Genomic DNA, 6,724 nt, shown 5'->3' with positions numbered 1-6,724 from the left:
TTTTTTAGTTTAAGCAATTATTCATGTTTTGGTTACACCTTCGAGTGGCCTATGTTTTGCCGGAGTGTTGATTAATTTCTGTTCCGGCAAATTTCAGGCGCTTGATATGTCCTTTTTTAGCAAAGGTCATGCCGGATTTTTCCGTGAATTCTTGCATGACTTGTGCTAGAACATGTACAAGTTTAATCTTTGAATTATGAACGTAGGAAATGTCGTACTCGGACGACGACAGTCTCCTGAGGGAGTGCAGCTAGTGCCACGACGATCGAGGTATGTGCGACAAGTTGGTTGAGCTGGATGAAGATCGGCGCTTCAGCATTAAGCTTGAGGAGACCTTCGATGTTGAAACGGTACGCAACAACGACAAGTGTTATTTTCGTAATTAAGCATGACTTCAACTATTTCAACGTCTAATTTTCATCTTTTACAATTCGACTAGCTTATCAAATGTCGAGAACGAGGGATATTGGCCAACTCAAATGCATCAAGGACGGAGCAGGCCAACTCTTGGTGAAGGACGAGGAGATTAAGCATAGATGGCGGGAGTACTTCGACAAGTTGTTCAATGGGGAGAATGAAAGCTCTACCATTGAACTGGACGACTCTTTTGATGAGACCTGCATGCGTTTTGTGCGTGGAATCCAGGAGTCTGAGGTCAAGGAGGCTTTAAAAAGGATGAAGGGAGGCAAGGCGATGGGCCCGGTACATAGCGATAATATGGCTAACCAAGCTTTTCAACCTCATTTTTCGGGCAAACAAGATGCCAGAAGAATGGAGACGGAGTATATTAGTACCAATCTTCAAGAACAAGGGGGATGTTCAGAGTTGTACTAATTACCGTGGAATTAAGCTGATGAGCCATACAATGAAGCTATGGGAGAGAGTCATTGAGCACTGCTTAAGAAGAATGAAAAGCGTGACCAAAAACCAGTTTGGTTTCATGCCTGGGAGGTCAGCCATGGAAGCCATTGTCTTGGTACGACAGCTTATGGAGAGATATAGGGAGCAAAAGAAGGACTTGCATATAGTGTTCATTGACTTGGAGAAGGCCTATGATAAGATACCGCGAAATGTCATGTGGTGGGCCTTGGAGAAACACAAAATCCCAGCAAAGTACATTACCCTCATCAAGGACATGCACGATAATGTTGTGACAAGTGTTCGAACAAGTGATGTCGACACTGATGACTTCCCGATTAAGATAGGACTGCATCAGGGGTCAGCTTTGAGCCCTTATCTTTTTGCATTGGTGATGGATGAGGTCACAAGGGATATACAAGGAGATATCCCATGGTGTATGCTCTTTGCGGATGATGTGGTGCTAGTTGACGATAGTCAGGCGGGGGTAAATAGGAAGTTAGAGTTATAGAGACAAACCTTGGAATTGAAAGGGTTTAGGCTTAGTAGGACTAAAATCAAGTACATGATGTGCGGTTTTAGTACTACTAGGTGTGAGGAGGAGGAGGTTAGCCTTGATGGTCAGGTGGCAACTCAGAAGGACACCTTTCGGTATTTGGGGTCAATGCTGCAGGAGGATGGGCGTATTGATGAAGATGTGAACCATCGGATCAAAGCCGTATGGATGAAGTGGCGCCAAGCTTCTGGCATTCTCTGTGACAAGAGAGTGCCACAAAATCTAAAATGCAAGTTCTACAAGATGGCAGTTCGACCTGCAATGTTGTATGGCGCTGAGTGTTGGCTGACTAAAAGGTGACATGTTCAACAGTTAGGTGTGGCGGAGATGCGTATTATGAGATGGATGTGTGGCCACACGAGGAAGGATCGAGTCCGGAATGATGATATACGAGATAGAGTTGGGGTAGCACCAATTGAAGAGAAGCTTGTCCAACATCGTCTGAGATGGTTTGGGCATATCCAGCGCAGGCCTCCAGAAGCTCCAGTGCATAGCGGACGGCTAAAGCATGCGGAGAATGTCAAGAGAGGGTGGGGTAGACCGAATTTGACATGGGAGGAGTCCGTTAAGAGAGACCTTAAGGATTGGAGTATCACCAAAGAGCTAGCTATGGACAGGGGTGCATGGAAGCTTGCTATCCATGTGCCAGAGCCATGAGTTGGTTGCGAGATCTTATGGGTTTCACCTCTAGCCTACCTCAACTTGCTTGGGACTAAAGGCTTTGTTGTTGTTGTTGTTGTTGTTGTTGTTGTTGTTGTTGTTGTTGTTGTTGTTGTTGTTGTTGTTGTTGTTACAATTCGACTAGCTTATCCCATGCCATGCAAGACGCTATGTCTTGGAGAGGATGGGTTTTGAAGACCATGAAAATTCTCAAACAAAGAAAATACACCTAAGGACCCATCATGACATGAATTTTGAAGTAAATTTGTGCAATGCTCAGAGCGTAACCCATTTTGGTTGCCAAAATTGGGAAGCACTTTGTAAAATGTATGGTTTTTATGAGGGTACGATTGTCACCATGGATCTTGGTGATCCTAACATCGAGCAAGACAATATGGACATTTGGCTCCTTGTTGATACGCTTCCGATTGTACCGCTATGTGAGTTTCTCAAACATAGTTATTAACTAATTTATATTGTTTATTTCAAAATAGTTGACAACTTATTTCCATTGACAGCTTATTTTGATTCTTCAAAGACTGTGCGGAAGATGGTAGACAAAACCCACTACACCGATGGCTCCGAATTAACTTATAAGGAGAAAAATCATCTGATCGCATTTTGTACTCTTCTTGAGGATTACAATAACTATTATCAAACTCCTCCAAATTATGGTGAATATGTGCCACTAGTGCATATGTTGAACCACGGTAACTTCTCTAGAGATACCTGGTAAGATTTTTTACTATTACGACATCCGTGCATCTTTTGCATACTTCTAAAACTAGTACATCATTGCTAACTACGAAGTTATTACTATGTTTTTCAACAAAAACTCCCGATGGATTGTGTGCCTCATCTAATGTATCTGAATGGTCACGTTACAGTTCTGAACATAGTGCCAGGTAAATCTAGAGAGCTCACCTGTGCATATTGGATTTCTAAAACCAGTGAACACATGTTCATCAAAGAATGGAAGAAATGTATGGACATTCGCAAGGAGGTTCTTGGAAGTAACATTCAGCGAAAGGCAGGAATTGGAGACAGGCTAATCTCCATTCTCCATAATGGAGAGTCTGGGGCTATCTTGTTTTTTGCTATTTCACCTTAGAAAATGTAGTAGGTCTTAATCGAATGTAGTAGGTCCTATGAGGTACAATATGTTTACTATGTGATTATGACTAGTGACCAATTTGCTATGTGATGTCATTGATGAAAACGATGATCTTGAGGAGGTGTTATATGACAATGATGTATTATGATGATAAGTTGTTAATGATATGATGATGATGATGATATTATTATATCATTGGGTGAAAGAACCGCGGATTAGTTTCAAGTGGATGGACATCCACTTGAAACTAGTCCACGGTTCTTTCACCCCGTGATGTAATAACTCATTATGATGTAAAAACAATCTCTAAATTCCTGTTGTATGAAAACTTGTGTAAAGGTGTATGAATACAACATGAAATAATAAATAAATAAAATACTAAATAATAGTAGTAGCGCGGGCAAGGAGAAGCGCTACTACTAATTACCAGTAGCGCTCTTCGGGAGAAGCGCTACTACTAAGTCAATTTAGCAGTAGCGTGGGTCTAGGCACGCTATTTCTAAGCTTTATCTGGAGCGCCTTATCAGTAGCGCTCCGGCCCGCGCTGCTGCTAGGCTTTTCCCTAGTAGTGTATCGTCATTGAACGTTAAGCGTGCGGACCCTACGGGTTCAAGAACTATGTAGACATGACCGAGAAACATCTCCGGTCAATAACCAATAGCGGAACCTGGATGATCATATTGGCTCCTACATATTCTATGAAGATCTTTATCGGTCAAACTGCATAACAACATACGTTGTTCCCTTTGTCGTCCGTATGTTATTTGCCCGAGATTCGATCATCGGTATCCTCATACCTAGTTCAATCTCGTTACCGGCAAGTCTCTTTACTCATTCCGTAACGCTTCATCCCGCAACTAACTCATTAGTTACATTGCTTGCAAGGAGTATAGTGATGAGCATTACCGAGAGGGCCCAGAGATACCTCTCCAAAACATGAAGTGACAAATCTTGATCTCGATCTATGCCAACCCAACAAATACCTTCGAAGACACCTGTAGAGCATCTTTATAATCACCCATTTACGTTGTGACGTTTGATAGCACACAAAGTGTTCTTCCGGTATTCGGGGGTTGCATAATCTCATAGTCAGAGGAACATGTATAAGTCACGAAGAAAGCAATAGCAATAAAACCATACGATCATTATGCCAAGCTAACGGATGGGTCTTGTCCATCACATCATTCTCTAATGATGTGATCACGTTCATCAAATGATAACGCACGTCTATGGTTAGGAAACTTAACCATCTTTGATTAACGAGGTAGTTCTAGTAGAGGCATACCAGGGACACTTTGTTTGTCTATGTATTCACACATGTACTAAGTTTCCGGTTAATACAATTCTAGCATGAATAATAAACATTTATCATGATATAAGGAAATATAAATAACAACTTTATTATTGCCTCTAGGGCATATTTCCATCAGTCTCCCACGTGCACTAGAGTCAATAATCTAGTTCACATCGCCATGTGATTTAACACCAATAGTTCACATGTTAATGTCATTAGCACCCATAGTTCAGATCGCCATGTGACCAACACTCAAAGGGTTTACTAGATTCAATGATCTAGTTCACATCACTATGTGATTAACACCCAAGAGTAACAAGGTGCGATCATGTTTTGCTTTGTGAGAGAAGTTTTAGTCTACAGGTCTGTTACATTCAGAACCATATGTATTTTGCAAATTTCTATGTCTACAATGCTCTGCATGGAGCTACTCTAGCTAATTGCTCCCACTTTCAATATGTATCCAGATTGAGACTCAGAGTCATCCGGATTAGTGTCAAAGCTTGCTTCTACGTAACTCTTTACAACGAACTCTTTATCACCTCCATAACCGAGAAATATTTCCTTAGTCCTCTTAGATAACTAAGGATAACTTTGACTGCTGTCCAGTGATCCACTCCTAGATCACTATTGTACCTCCTAGCCAAACTCATGCAAGGTACACAATAGGTCTGGGACACAGCATAGCATACTTTATAGAATCTATGTCTACGGCATAGGGAATGACGTTCATTCTCTCTTTATTTTCTGCCATTATCGGGTTTTGAGTCTTACCCAACTTCACACCTTACAACTCAGGCAAGAACTCCTTCTTTGACTGATCCATTTTGGAATCCTTTCAAAATCTTATCAAGGTATGTACTCGTCAAAAGTCTTATCAAGCATCTTGATCTATCTCTATAGATCTTGATGCCCAATATGTAAGTAGCTTCACCGAGGTCTTTCTTTGTAAAACTCCTTTCAAACACTCATTTATGCTTTCCAGAAAAATTCTACATCATTTCCGATCAACAATATGTCATTCACATATACTTATCAAAAAGGTTGTAGTGCTCCCACTCACTTTCTTGTAAATGCAGGCTTCACCGCAAGTCTGTATAAAACTATATGCTTTGATCAACTTACCAAAGCGTATATTCCAACTCCGAGATGCTTGGACCAACCCATAGATGGATCGCTGGAGTTTGTACACTTTCTTAGCACCTTTAGGATCGACAAAACCTTTTGGTTTCATCATATACAACTCTTCTTTTTAAAAATCCATTAGGAATTCAGTTTTGACATCCATTTGCGAGATTTCATAAAATGCGACAATTGCTAACATGATTCAGACAGACTTAAGCATCGCAACGAGTGAGAAAATCCTATCGTAGTCAACACCTTGAACTTGTCGTAAAACTTTTTGCGACAAGTCGAGCTTTGTAGATAGTAACACTACCATCAATGTCATCTTCCTCTTGAAGATCCATTTATTCTCAAGGGCTTGCCGATCATCCGTCAAGTCCACCAAAGTCCGTACTTTGTTCTTATATATGTATCCTATCTCAGATTTCATGGCCTCAAGCCATTTTGCGGAATCTGTGCTCATCATCGCTTCCTCATAGTTCGAAGGTTCGTCATGGTCTAGTAACATAACTTCCAGAATAGGATTACCGTACCACTTTGATGCGAAACGTATTATGTTTGACCTACGAGGTTCGGTAGTAACTTGATTTTAAGTTTCATGATCATCAACATTAGCTTCCTCACTAATTGGTGTAGGCATCACTGGAACTGATTTCTGTGATGAACTACTTTCCAATTCAAGAGAAGGTACAACTACCTCATCAAGTTCTATTTTCATCCCTCTCACTTCTTTCGAGAGAAACTCCTTCTCTAGAAAGGATCCATTCTTAGCAACAAAGATTTTTGCCTTTTGATCTGTGATAGAAGGTGTACCCAACAGTTTCAATTTGGGTATCTATGAAGACACACTTTTCCGATTTGGGTTCGAGCTTATCAGGCCGAAGCTTTTTTCACATAAGCATCACAACCCCAAACTTTAAGGAACGACAGCTTACGTTTCTTGCCAAACCATAGTTCATACGATGTCGACTCAACAGATTTAGATGGTGCCCTTATTAATGTGAATGCAGTTGTCTCTAATGCATAACCCCAAAACAATAGTGGTAAATCGGTAAGAGACATCATAGATGGCGCCATATCTAATAAAGTACAGTTACAAAGTTCGGACACACCATTA

Source organism: Triticum aestivum, chromosome 6B (genome assembly GCF_018294505.1).
Source record: "Triticum aestivum cultivar Chinese Spring chromosome 6B, IWGSC CS RefSeq v2.1, whole genome shotgun sequence".
In the NCBI taxonomy this organism is placed as follows: domain Eukaryota; kingdom Viridiplantae; phylum Streptophyta; class Magnoliopsida; order Poales; family Poaceae; genus Triticum; species Triticum aestivum.
This window is presented reverse-complemented; position numbering follows the sequence as displayed.